The 12,506-nt window shown below is 51.1% G+C and overlaps 17 non-coding genes across 17 annotated transcripts; 6 read left to right on the top strand and 11 right to left on the bottom strand.

Moving 5' to 3' along the window:
* The first annotated feature begins 92 nt into the window (after window positions 1-92).
* On the top strand, window positions 93-164 carry trnae-uuc (transfer RNA glutamic acid (anticodon UUC)). The gene has a single exon. It is a non-coding gene; the product is annotated as a tRNA-Glu (tRNA).
* Window positions 165-1,349: 1,185 nt separating this feature from the next.
* trnam-cau (transfer RNA methionine (anticodon CAU)) lies at window positions 1,350-1,422 on the bottom strand. Its single transcript has one exon. It is a non-coding gene; the product is annotated as a tRNA-Met (tRNA).
* A 601-nt stretch (window positions 1,423-2,023) lies between these two features.
* Window positions 2,024-2,094, bottom strand: trnag-gcc (transfer RNA glycine (anticodon GCC)). Its single transcript has one exon. It is a non-coding gene; the product is annotated as a tRNA-Gly (tRNA).
* Window positions 2,095-2,216: 122 nt separating this feature from the next.
* Window positions 2,217-2,288, top strand: trnae-cuc (transfer RNA glutamic acid (anticodon CUC)). Its single transcript has one exon. It is a non-coding gene; the product is annotated as a tRNA-Glu (tRNA).
* A 1,185-nt stretch (window positions 2,289-3,473) lies between these two features.
* Window positions 3,474-3,546, bottom strand: trnam-cau (transfer RNA methionine (anticodon CAU)). The gene has a single exon. It is a non-coding gene; the product is annotated as a tRNA-Met (tRNA).
* A 601-nt stretch (window positions 3,547-4,147) lies between these two features.
* Window positions 4,148-4,218, bottom strand: trnag-gcc (transfer RNA glycine (anticodon GCC)). The gene has a single exon. It is a non-coding gene; the product is annotated as a tRNA-Gly (tRNA).
* Window positions 4,219-4,340: 122 nt separating this feature from the next.
* trnae-cuc (transfer RNA glutamic acid (anticodon CUC)) lies at window positions 4,341-4,412 on the top strand. Its single transcript has one exon. It is a non-coding gene; the product is annotated as a tRNA-Glu (tRNA).
* Window positions 4,413-5,597: 1,185 nt separating this feature from the next.
* Window positions 5,598-5,670, bottom strand: trnam-cau (transfer RNA methionine (anticodon CAU)). The gene has a single exon. It is a non-coding gene; the product is annotated as a tRNA-Met (tRNA).
* Window positions 5,671-6,271: 601 nt separating this feature from the next.
* Window positions 6,272-6,342, bottom strand: trnag-gcc (transfer RNA glycine (anticodon GCC)). Its single transcript has one exon. It is a non-coding gene; the product is annotated as a tRNA-Gly (tRNA).
* Window positions 6,343-6,464: 122 nt separating this feature from the next.
* trnae-cuc (transfer RNA glutamic acid (anticodon CUC)) lies at window positions 6,465-6,536 on the top strand. Its single transcript has one exon. It is a non-coding gene; the product is annotated as a tRNA-Glu (tRNA).
* A 1,185-nt stretch (window positions 6,537-7,721) lies between these two features.
* trnam-cau (transfer RNA methionine (anticodon CAU)) lies at window positions 7,722-7,794 on the bottom strand. Its single transcript has one exon. It is a non-coding gene; the product is annotated as a tRNA-Met (tRNA).
* Window positions 7,795-8,395: 601 nt separating this feature from the next.
* On the bottom strand, window positions 8,396-8,466 carry trnag-gcc (transfer RNA glycine (anticodon GCC)). The gene has a single exon. It is a non-coding gene; the product is annotated as a tRNA-Gly (tRNA).
* A 122-nt stretch (window positions 8,467-8,588) lies between these two features.
* trnae-cuc (transfer RNA glutamic acid (anticodon CUC)) lies at window positions 8,589-8,660 on the top strand. The gene has a single exon. It is a non-coding gene; the product is annotated as a tRNA-Glu (tRNA).
* Window positions 8,661-9,845: 1,185 nt separating this feature from the next.
* trnam-cau (transfer RNA methionine (anticodon CAU)) lies at window positions 9,846-9,918 on the bottom strand. Its single transcript has one exon. It is a non-coding gene; the product is annotated as a tRNA-Met (tRNA).
* A 601-nt stretch (window positions 9,919-10,519) lies between these two features.
* trnag-gcc (transfer RNA glycine (anticodon GCC)) lies at window positions 10,520-10,590 on the bottom strand. The gene has a single exon. It is a non-coding gene; the product is annotated as a tRNA-Gly (tRNA).
* A 122-nt stretch (window positions 10,591-10,712) lies between these two features.
* trnae-cuc (transfer RNA glutamic acid (anticodon CUC)) lies at window positions 10,713-10,784 on the top strand. Its single transcript has one exon. It is a non-coding gene; the product is annotated as a tRNA-Glu (tRNA).
* A 1,185-nt stretch (window positions 10,785-11,969) lies between these two features.
* trnam-cau (transfer RNA methionine (anticodon CAU)) lies at window positions 11,970-12,042 on the bottom strand. Its single transcript has one exon. It is a non-coding gene; the product is annotated as a tRNA-Met (tRNA).
* Between the last annotated feature and the right edge of the window lie 464 nt (window positions 12,043-12,506).

The raw sequence follows: 12,506 nt of genomic DNA on the forward strand, positions 1-12,506 counted from the left end.
CGCGCCATTGCCCAAGCGCTCCTCTCGAGGCGCAGCGGAAAATGTAGCCCGATACACCCACGCGTCACTCATCAAGACACCTCTGTGGCAGCTCCCTGATGGTCTAGTGGTCAGGATTCGGCGCTTTCACCGCCGCGGCCCGGGTTCGATTCCCGGTCAGGGAAACTGCATTTTGCCCCACCTCCGCCTTACCCGAAAGGGACAAGCGGTAGACAATGGATGGGTTGCCTTTGCCACGTACTGTGTATCAAGAGAGCCTCAAGGCACCATCTCCCCCCAAAACGGACCATTCCTTGAAGCCGTCAACAAATGAAGCACAGTTGCCAGTTCTTCAAGCCCAGGATGAGCTGCCGTCTTGGAGGTGAAGGGTGTGACAGGACATCCAAAAAATGTGTGGCCGAACTGCGCATCAAAACATGCCTCCCGTGAGGATAGAGCTCAACACCGCCAGTTTTCGAGACTTGCGCATGGCAGGCGACAATTCTACCGCTGAGCTAACAACCCTTGCATGTCCGCCAATTGTCCCGCTGAATTCGCGCTACTGTCCAAACTCTCCTCTCCAGACGCTTAAAATGGATGCACAAACTCTGCCACGTACTGCGCATCAAAGCACATCGCTTGCGTGAGGCTACAAGTCACTACCTTCTGATTTCGTGATTCACATGTGGCAGGCGACAGTTCTAACGCTCAGCCACCAGCCCTTACAAGTCTGCCAATTGTCTCGTCGAATTCGCGCCACTCTCCAAAGTCTACTCTCAACAACATCTTGACTTAATGCAGATACGATGTCCAACCCAAGTTTGGTTTGCATAGACTTCTTGTTCCAACTTAACAGTCAGGCAAGAATGACTTCAAATTATCCCTCTCCATGGACCCTGTTGGCAAAGGAACTCCAGGCAACCTCCAGAGACTCAGCTCGGGAGCTGCTGATAACCAATTATCAGCCCTTGTTCATCCGCTTCCAATGCAAAGACATTCCTAACCCTACCTGGACAAAGTGTCCTAGAAGAAATAACAGGTAGGAGTCATTTGGGAGCCAACGTGTGGTGCCCCGCAATTCTGACCTGAGAAAAGAAAGAGGAATTGTGGTGAAAGTTGGATGAAGTGGTTTCAGAGGGCCGGCACACATCCATAGGGGAGGATCGCCTGCCACGTGTGAGTCTTGAAATCAAACAGATGGGAAGGCTTTCCACGGTCAATGGCAGAATGATTTGGATTGATCCCTGTTCTAGATCTCGCATCGGAGGAGGCTGAAAATCCACTACAAAGGAGTGGTTCTAAGGCTCCAGCGTCCTCGAAATGGGTAGAAGAGGTACAAAATGGATGGACCAACTCTGTACCAAAACACCTGCCTCGTGTGAGGCTCGAACTCACGACCTTCAGATTATGAGACTGACGCGCTGCCTACTGCGCCAACGAGGCTGACAGGGAACCTGAAAATGGACGATTTCTCGAAGCTGCACAGAAATGAAATTCAGCTTGGACAAACAAAGGTGAGTCCCCAGGTATTTAAGCCCTGAACGGGTTTTGGAGGTGAAGAGTGCCACAGGAGATCCTAAAAACGGTGTTTTGACCCAGCTCCGGCTTACCTGAAAGGGACAAGCGGTAGACAATGGATGGGTTGCCTTTGCCACGTACTGTGTATCAAGCGAGGCTCAAGACACCATCTTCCCCCAAAACGGACCATTCTTCTTTTGTCTCGTAGTGCCGTCTTAAGTTAAATTCCTTAATTACAGCCACATTAGCTCCACTAATAAGACACACGGGTTTACCAGCAATGTCTGTAAACATATATTCAGTCACCCACTGGCGCTGGCAGGCGACAATTCTAAGTCTGCCAATTGTCCCGCCGAATTCGCGCCACTGTCCAAAGTCTCCTCTCAACAACATCTTGACTTAATGCAGATACGATGTCCAACCCAAGTTTGGTTTGCACAGGCTTCTTGTTCCAAATCTTGATGCCGTCTGGCCGTGACCGAGAACAAAGTTAATGCCCCCCAAGACCCCACGCATAAAGGAACCGTGCATTGGCCGGGAATCGAACCCGGGTCTCCCGCGTGGCAGGCGAGAATTCTACCACTGAACCACCAATGCTCACACACGTGGCAGTTTTCTCAACGAATTCGCGCCATTGCCCAAGCGCTCCTCTCGAGGCGCAGCGGAAAATGTAGCCCGATACACCCACGCGTCACTCATCAAGACACCTCTGTGGCAGCTCCCTGATGGTCTAGTGGTCAGGATTCGGCGCTCTCACCGCCGCGGCCCGGGTTCGATTCCCGGTCAGGGAAACTGCGTTTTGCCCCACCTCCGCCTTACCCGAAAGGGACAAGCGGTAGACAATGGATGGGTTGCCTTTGCCACGTACTGTGTATCAAGAGAGCCTCAAGGCACCATCTCCCCCCAAAACGGACCATTCCTTGAAGCCGTCAACAAATGAAGCACAGTTGCCAGTTCTTCAAGCCCAGGATGAGCTGCCGTCTTGGAGGTGAAGGGTGTGACAGGACATCCAAAAAATGTGTGGCCGAACTGCGCATCAAAACATGCCTCCCGTGAGGATAGAGCTCAACACCGCCAGTTTTCGAGACTTGCGCATGGCAGGCGACAATTCTACCGCTGAGCTAACAACCCTTGCATGTCCGCCAATTGTCCCGCTGAATTCGCGCTACTGTCCAAACTCTCCTCTCCAGACGCTTAAAATGGATGCACAAACTCTGCCACGTACTGCGCATCAAAGCACATCGCTTGCGTGAGGCTACAAGTCACTACCTTCTGATTTCGTGATTCACATGTGGCAGGCGACAGTTCTAACGCTCAGCCACCAGCCCTTACAAGTCTGCCAATTGTCTCGTCGAATTCGCGCCACTCTCCAAAGTCTACTCTCAACAACATCTTGACTTAATGCAGATACGATGTCCAACCCAAGTTTGGTTTGCATAGACTTCTTGTTCCAACTTAACAGTCAGGCAAGAATGACTTCAAATTATCCCTCTCCATGGACCCTGTTGGCAAAGGAACTCCAGGCAACCTCCAGAGACTCAGCTCGGGAGCTGCTGATAACCAATTATCAGCCCTTGTTCATCCGCTTCCAATGCAAAGACATTCCTAACCCTACCTGGACAAAGTGTCCTAGAAGAAATAACAGGTAGGAGTCATTTGGGAGCCAACGTGTGGTGCCCCGCAATTCTGACCTGAGAAAAGAAAGAGGAATTGTGGTGAAAGTTGGATGAAGTGGTTTCAGAGGGCCGGCACACATCCATAGGGGAGGATCGCCTGCCACGTGTGAGTCTTGAAATCAAACAGATGGGAAGGCTTTCCACGGTCAATGGCAGAATGATTTGGATTGATCCCTGTTCTAGATCTCGCATCGGAGGAGGCTGAAAATCCACTACAAAGGAGTGGTTCTAAGGCTCCAGCGTCCTCGAAATGGGTAGAAGAGGTACAAAATGGATGGACCAACTCTGTACCAAAACACCTGCCTCGTGTGAGGCTCGAACTCACGACCTTCAGATTATGAGACTGACGCGCTGCCTACTGCGCCAACGAGGCTGACAGGGAACCTGAAAATGGACGATTTCTCGAAGCTGCACAGAAATGAAATTCAGCTTGGACAAACAAAGGTGAGTCCCCAGGTATTTAAGCCCTGAACGGGTTTTGGAGGTGAAGAGTGCCACAGGAGATCCTAAAAACGGTGTTTTGACCCAGCTCCGGCTTACCTGAAAGGGACAAGCGGTAGACAATGGATGGGTTGCCTTTGCCACGTACTGTGTATCAAGCGAGGCTCAAGACACCATCTTCCCCCAAAACGGACCATTCTTCTTTTGTCTCGTAGTGCCGTCTTAAGTTAAATTCCTTAATTACAGCCACATTAGCTCCACTAATAAGACACACGGGTTTACCAGCAATGTCTGTAAACATATATTCAGTCACCCACTGGCGCTGGCAGGCGACAATTCTAAGTCTGCCAATTGTCCCGCCGAATTCGCGCCACTGTCCAAAGTCTCCTCTCAACAACATCTTGACTTAATGCAGATACGATGTCCAACCCAAGTTTGGTTTGCACAGGCTTCTTGTTCCAAATCTTGATGCCGTCTGGCCGTGACCGAGAACAAAGTTAATGCCCCCCAAGACCCCACGCATAAAGGAACCGTGCATTGGCCGGGAATCGAACCCGGGTCTCCCGCGTGGCAGGCGAGAATTCTACCACTGAACCACCAATGCTCACACACGTGGCAGTTTTCTCAACGAATTCACGCCATTGCCCAAGCGCTCCTCTCGAGGCGCAGCGGAAAATGTAGCCCGATACACCCACGCGTCACTCATCAAGACACCTCTGTGGCAGCTCCCTGATGGTCTAGTGGTCAGGATTCGGCGCTCTCACCGCCGCGGCCCGGGTTCGATTCCCGGTCAGGGAAACTGCGTTTTGCCCCACCTCCGCCTTACCCGAAAGGGACAAGCGGTAGACAATGGATGGGTTGCCTTTGCCACGTACTGTGTATCAAGAGAGCCTCAAGGCACCATCTCCCCCCAAAACGGACCATTCCTTGAAGCCGTCAACAAATGAAGCACAGTTGCCAGTTCTTCAAGCCCAGGATGAGCTGCCGTCTTGGAGGTGAAGGGTGTGACAGGACATCCAAAAAATGTGTGGCCGAACTGCGCATCAAAACATGCCTCCCGTGAGGATAGAGCTCAACACCGCCAGTTTTCGAGACTTGCGCATGGCAGGCGACAATTCTACCGCTGAGCTAACAACCCTTGCATGTCCGCCAATTGTCCCGCTGAATTCGCGCTACTGTCCAAACTCTCCTCTCCAGACGCTTAAAATGGATGCACAAACTCTGCCACGTACTGCGCATCAAAGCACATCGCTTGCGTGAGGCTACAAGTCACTACCTTCTGATTTCGTGATTCACATGTGGCAGGCGACAGTTCTAACGCTCAGCCACCAGCCCTTACAAGTCTGCCAATTGTCTCGTCGAATTCGCGCCACTCTCCAAAGTCTACTCTCAACAACATCTTGACTTAATGCAGATACGATGTCCAACCCAAGTTTGGTTTGCATAGACTTCTTGTTCCAACTTAACAGTCAGGCAAGAATGACTTCAAATTATCCCTCTCCATGGACCCTGTTGGCAAAGGAACTCCAGGCAACCTCCAGAGACTCAGCTCGGGAGCTGCTGATAACCAATTATCAGCCCTTGTTCATCCGCTTCCAATGCAAAGACATTCCTAACTCTACCTGGACAAAGTGTCCTAGAAGAAATAACAGGTAGGAGTCATTTGGGAGCCAACGTGTGATGCCCCGCAATTCTGACCTGAGAAAAGAAAGAGGAATTGTGGTGAAAGTTGGATGAAGTGGTTTCAGAGGGCCGGCACACATCCATAGGGGTGGATCGCCTGCCACGTGTGAGTCTTGAAATCAAACAGATGGGAAGGCTTTCCACGGTCAATGGCAGAATGATTTGGATTGACCCCTGTTCTAGATCTCGCATCGGAGGAGGCTGAAAATCCACTACAAAGGAGTGGTTCTAAGGCTCCAGCGTCCTCGAAATGGGTAGAAGAGGTACAAAATGGATGGACCAACTCTGTACCAAAACACCTGCCTCGTGTGAGGCTCGAACTCACGACCTTCAGATTATGAGACTGACGCGCTGCCTACTGCGTCAACGAGGCTGACAGGGAACCTGAAAATGGACGATTTCTCGAAGCTGCACAGAAATGAAATTCAGCTTGGACAAACAAAGGTGAGTCCCCAGGTATTTAAGCCCTGAACGGGTTTTGGAGGTGAAGAGTGCCACAGGAGATCCTAAAAACGGTGTTTTGACCCAGCTCCAGCTTACCTGAAAGGGACAAGCGGTAGACAATGGATGGGTTGCCTTTGCCGCGTACTGTGTATCAAGCGAGGCTCAAGACACCATCTTCCCCCAAAACGGACCATTCTTCTTTTGTCTCGTAGTGCCGTCTTAAGTTAAATTCCTTAATTACAGCCACATTAGCTCCACTAATAAGACACACGGGTTTACCAGCAATGTCTGTAAACATATATTCAGTCACCCACTGGCGCTGGCAGGCGACAATTCTAAGTCTGCCAATTGTCCCGCCGAATTCGCGCCACTGTCCAAAGTCTCCTCTCAACAACATCTTGACTTAATGCAGATACGATGTCCAACCCAAGTTTGGTTTGCACAGGCTTCTTGTTCCAAATCTTGATGCCGTCTGGCCGTGACCGAGAACAAAGTTAATGCCCCCCAAGACCCCACGCATAAAGGAACCGTGCATTGGCCGGGAATCGAACCCGGGTCTCCCGCGTGGCAGGCGAGAATTCTACCACTGAACAACCAATGCTCACACACGTGGCAGTTTTCTCAACGAATTCGCGCCATTGCCCAAGCGCTCCTCTCGAGGCGCAGCGGAAAATGTAGCCCGATACACCCACGCGTCACTCATCAAGACACCTCTGTGGCAGCTCCCTGATGGTCTAGTGGTCAGGATTCGGCGCTCTCACCGCCGCGGCCCGGGTTCGATTCCCGGTCAGGGAAACTGCGTTTTGCCCCACCTCCGCCTTACCCGAAAGGGACAAGCGGTAGACAATGGATGGGTTGCCTTTGCCACGTACTGTGTATCAAGAGAGCCTCAAGGCACCATCTCCCCCCAAAACGGACCATTCCTTGAAGCCGTCAACAAATGAAGCACAGTTGCCAGTTCTTCAAGCCCAGGATGAGCTGCCGTCTTGGAGGTGAAGGGTGTGACAGGACATCCAAAAAATGTGTGGCCGAACTGCGCATCAAAACATGCCTCCCGTGAGGATAGAGCTCAACACCGCCAGTTTTCGAGACTTGCGCATGGCAGGCGACAATTCTACCGCTGAGCTAACAACCCTTGCATGTCCGCCAATTGTCCCGCTGAATTCGCGCTACTGTCCAAACTCTCCTCTCCAGACGCTTAAAATGGATGCACAAACTCTGCCACGTACTGCGCATCAAAGCACATCGCTTGCGTGAGGCTACAAGTCACTACCTTCTGATTTCGTGATTCACATGTGGCAGGCGACAGTTCTAACGCTCAGCCACCAGCCCTTACAAGTCTGCCAATTGTCTCGTCGAATTCGCGCCACTCTCCAAAGTCTACTCTCAACAACATCTTGACTTAATGCAGATACAATGTCCAACCCAAGTTTGGTTTGCATAGACTTCTTGTTCCAACTTAACAGTCAGGCAAGAATGACTTCAAATTATCCCTCTCCATGGACCCTGTTGGCAAAGGAACTCCAGGCAACCTCCAGAGACTCAGCTCGGGAGCTGCTGATAACCAATTATCAGCCCTTGTTCATCCGCTTCCAATGCAAAGACATTCCTAACCCTACCTGGACAAAGTGTCCTAGAAGAAATAACAGGTAGGAGTCATTTGGGAGCCAACGTGTGATGCCCCGCAATTCTGACCTGAGAAAAGAAAGAGGAATTGTGGTGAAAGTTGGATGAAGTGGTTTCAGAGGGCCGGCACACATCCATAGGGGTGGATCGCCTGCCACGTGTGAGTCTTGAAATCAAACAGATGGGAAGGCTTTCCACGGTCAATGGCAGAATGATTTGGATTGACCCCTGTTCTAGATCTCGCATCGGAGGAGGCTGAAAATCCACTACAAAGGAGTGGTTCTAAGGCTCCAGCGTCCTCGAAATGGGTAGAAGAGGTACAAAATGGATGGACCAACTCTGTACCAAAACACCTGCCTCGTGTGAGGCTCGAACTCACGACCTTCAGATTATGAGACTGACGCGCTGCCTACTGCGTCAACGAGGCTGACAGGGAACCTGAAAATGGACGATTTCTCGAAGCTGCACAGAAATGAAATTCAGCTTGGACAAACAAAGGTGAGTCCCCAGGTATTTAAGCCCTGAACGGGTTTTGGAGGTGAAGAGTGCCACAGGAGATCCTAAAAACGGTGTTTTGACCCAGCTCCGGCTTACCTGAAAGGGACAAGCGGTAGACAATGGATGGGTTGCCTTTGCCACGTACTGTGTATCAAGCGAGGCTCAAGACACCATCTTCCCCCAAAACGGACCATTCTTCTTTTGTCTCGTAGTGCCGTCTTAAGTTAAATTCCTTAATTACAGCCACATTAGCTCCACTAATAAGACACACGGGTTTACCAGCAATGTCTGTAAACATATATTCAGTCACCCACTGGCGCTGGCAGGCGACAATTCTAAGTCTGCCAATTGTCCCGCCGAATTCGCGCCACTGTCCAAAGTCTCCTCTCAACAACATCTTGACTTAATGCAGATACGATGTCCAACCCAAGTTTGGTTTGCACAGGCTTCTTGTTCCAAATCTTGATGCCGTCTGGCCGTGACCGAGAACAAAGTTAATGCCCCCCAAGACCCCACGCATAAAGGAACCGTGCATTGGCCGGGAATCGAACCCGGGTCTCCCGCGTGGCAGGCGAGAATTCTACCACTGAACCACCAATGCTCACATACGTGGCAGTTTTCTCAACGAATTCGCGCCATTGCCCAAGCGCTCCTCTCGAGGCGCAGCGGAAAATGTAGCCCGATACACCCACGCGTCACTCATCAAGACACCTCTGTGGCAGCTCCCTGATGGTCTAGTGGTCAGGATTCGGCGCTCTCACCGCCGCGGCCCGGGTTCGATTCCCGGTCAGGGAAACTGCGTTTTGCCCCACCTCCGCCTTACCCGAAAGGGACAAGCGGTAGACAATGGATGGGTTGCCTTTGCCACGTACTGTGTATCAAGAGAGCCTCAAGGCACCATCTCCCCCCAAAACGGACCATTCCTTGAAGCCGTCAACAAATGAAGCACAGTTGCCAGTTCTTCAAGCCCAGGATGAGCTGCCGTCTTGGAGGTGAAGGGTGTGACAGGACATCCAAAAAATGTGTGGCCGAACTGCGCATCAAAACATGCCTCCCGTGAGGATAGAGCTCAACACCGCCAGTTTTCGAGACTTGCGCATGGCAGGCGACAATTCTACCGCTGAGCTAACAACCCTTGCATGTCCGCCAATTGTCCCGCTGAATTCGCGCTACTGTCCAAACTCTCCTCTCCAGACGCTTAAAATGGATGCACAAACTCTGCCACGTACTGCGCATCAAAGCACATCGCTTGCGTGAGGCTACAAGTCACTACCTTCTGATTTCGTGATTCACATGTGGCAGGCGACAGTTCTAACGCTCAGCCACCAGCCCTTACAAGTCTGCCAATTGTCTCGTCGAATTCGCGCCACTCTCCAAAGTCTACTCTCAACAACATCTTGACTTAATGCAGATACGATGTCCAACCCAAGTTTGGTTTGCATAGACTTCTTGTTCCAACTTAACAGTCAGGCAAGAATGACTTCAAATTATCCCTCTCCATGGACCCTGTTGGCAAAGGAACTCCAGGCAACCTCCAGAGACTCAGCTCGGGAGCTGCTGATAACCAATTATCAGCCCTTGTTCATCCGCTTCCAATGCAAAGACATTCCTAACCCTACCTGGACAAAGTGTCCTAGAAGAAATAACAGGTAGGAGTCATTTGGGAGCCAACGTGTGGTGCCCCGCAATTCTGACCTGAGAAAAGAAAGAGGAATTGTGGTGAAAGTTGGATGAAGTGGTTTCAGAGGGCCGGCACACATCCATAGGGGAGGATCGCCTGCCACGTGTGAGTCTTGAAATCAAACAGATGGGAAGGCTTTCCACGGTCAATGGCAGAATGATTTGGATTGATCCCTGTTCTAGATCTCGCATCGGAGGAGGCTGAAAATCCACTACAAAGGAGTGGTTCTAAGGCTCCAGCGTCCTCGAAATGGGTAGAAGAGGTACAAAATGGATGGACCAACTCTGTACCAAAACACCTGCCTCGTGTGAGGCTCGAACTCACGACCTTCAGATTATGAGACTGACGCGCTGCCTACTGCGCCAACGAGGCTGACAGGGAACCTGAAAATGGACGATTTCTCGAAGCTGCACAGAAATGAAATTCAGCTTGGACAAACAAAGGTGAGTCCCCAGGTATTTAAGCCCTGAACGGGTTTTGGAGGTGAAGAGTGCCACAGGAGATCCTAAAAACGGTGTTTTGACCCAGCTCCGGCTTACCTGAAAGGGACAAGCGGTAGACAATGGATGGGTTGCCTTTGCCGCGTACTGTGTATCAAGCGAGGCTCAAGACACCATCTTCCCCCAAAACGGACCATTCTTCTTTTGTCTCGTAGTGCCGTCTTAAGTTAAATTCCTTAATTACAGCCACATTAGCTCCACTAATAAGACACACGGGTTTACCAGCAATGTCTGTAAACATATATTCAGTCACCCACTGGCGCTGGCAGGCGACAATTCTAAGTCTGCCAATTGTCCCGCCGAATTCGCGCCACTGTCCAAAGTCTCCTCTCAACAACATCTTGACTTAATGCAGATACGATGTCCAACCCAAGTTTGGTTTGCACAGGCTTCTTGTTCCAAATCTTGATGCCGTCTGGCCGTGACCGAGAACAAACTTAATGCCCCCCAAGACCCCACGCATAAAGGAACCGTGCATTGGCCGGGAATCGAACCCGGGTCTCCCGCGTGGCAGGCGAGAATTCTACCACTGAACCACCAATGCTCACACACGTGGCAGTTTTCTCAACGAATTCGCGCCATTGCCCAAGCGCTCCTCTCGAGGCGCAGCGGAAAATGTAGCCCGATACACCCACGCGTCACTCATCAAGACACCTCTGTGGCAGCTCCCTGATGGTCTAGTGGTCAGGATTCGGCGCTCTCACCGCCGCGGCCCGGGTTCGATTCCCGGTCAGGGAAACTGCGTTTTGCCCCACCTCCGCCTTACCCGAAAGGGACAAGCGGTAGACAATGGATGGGTTGCCTTTGCCACGTACTGTGTATCAAGAGAGCCTCAAGGCACCATCTCCCCCCAAAACGGACCATTCCTTGAAGCCGTCAACAAATGAAGCACAGTTGCCAGTTCTTCAAGCCCAGGATGAGCTGCCGTCTTGGAGGTGAAGGGTGTGACAGGACATCCAAAAAATGTGTGGCCGAACTGCGCATCAAAACATGCCTCCCGTGAGGATAGAGCTCAACACCGCCAGTTTTCGAGACTTGCGCATGGCAGGCGACAATTCTACCGCTGAGCTAACAACCCTTGCATGTCCGCCAATTGTCCCGCTGAATTCGCGCTACTGTCCAAACTCTCCTCTCCAGACGCTTAAAATGGATGCACAAACTCTGCCACGTACTGCGCATCAAAGCACATCGCTTGCGTGAGGCTACAAGTCACTACCTTCTGATTTCGTGATTCACATGTGGCAGGCGACAGTTCTAACGCTCAGCCACCAGCCCTTACAAGTCTGCCAATTGTCTCGTCGAATTCGCGCCACTCTCCAAAGTCTACTCTCAACAACATCTTGACTTAATGCAGATACGATGTCCAACCCAAGTTTGGTTTGCATAGACTTCTTGTTCCAACTTAACAGTCAGGCAAGAATGACTTCAAATTATCCCTCTCCATGGACCCTGTTGGCAAAGGAACTCCAGGCAACCTCCAGAGACTCAGCTCGGGAGCTGCTGATAACCAATTATCAGCCCTTGTTCATCCGCTTCCAATGCAAAGACATTCCTAACCCTACCTGGACAAAGTGTCCTAGAAGAAATAACAGGTAGGAGTCATTTGGGAGCCAACGTGTGGTGCCCCGCAATTCTGACCTGAGAAAAGAAAGAGGAATTGTGGTGAAAGTTGGATGAAGTGGTTTCAGAGGGCCGGCACACATCCATAGGGGAGGATCGCCTGCCACGTGTGAGTCTTGAAATCAAACAGATGGGAAGGCTTTCCACGGTCAATGGCAGAATGATTTGGATTGATCCCTGTTCTAGATCTCGCATCGGAGGAGGCTGAAAATCCACTACAAAGGAGTGGTTCTAAGGCTCCAGCGTCCTCGAAATGGGTAGAAGAGGTACAAAATGGATGGACCAACTCTGTACCAAAACACCTGCCTCGTGTGAGGCTCGAACTCACGACCTTCAGATTATGAGACTGACGCGCTGCCTACTGCGCCAACGAGGCTGACAGGGAACCTGAAAATGGACGATTTCTCGAAGCTGCACAGAAATGAAATTCAGCTTGGACAAACAAAGGTGAGTCCCCAGGTATTTAAGCCCTGAACGGGTTTTGGAGGTGAAGAGTGCCACAGGAGATCCTAAAAACGGTGTTTTGACCCAGCTCCGGCTTACCTGAAAGGGACAAGCGGTAGACAATGGATGGGTTGCCTTTGCCGCGTACTGTGTATCAAGCGAGGCTCAAGACACCATCTTCCCCCAAAACGGACCATTCTTCTTTTGTCTCGTAGTGCCGTCTTAAGTTAAATTCCTTAATTACAGCCACATTAGCTCCACTAATAAGACACACGGGTTTACCAGCAATGTCTGTAAACATATATTCAGTCACCCACTGGCGCTGGCAGGCGACAATTCTAAGTCTGCCAATTGTCCCGCCGAATTCGCGCCACTGTCCAAAGTCTCCTCTCAACA

The sequence above is a fragment of the Diplotaxodon limnothrissa genome, linkage group LG23, assembly GCF_057381915.1.
Source record: "Diplotaxodon limnothrissa isolate DT_005_m linkage group LG23, D_limnothrissa_male_GT1.1, whole genome shotgun sequence".
Lineage (NCBI taxonomy): Eukaryota > Metazoa > Chordata > Actinopteri > Cichliformes > Cichlidae > Diplotaxodon > Diplotaxodon limnothrissa.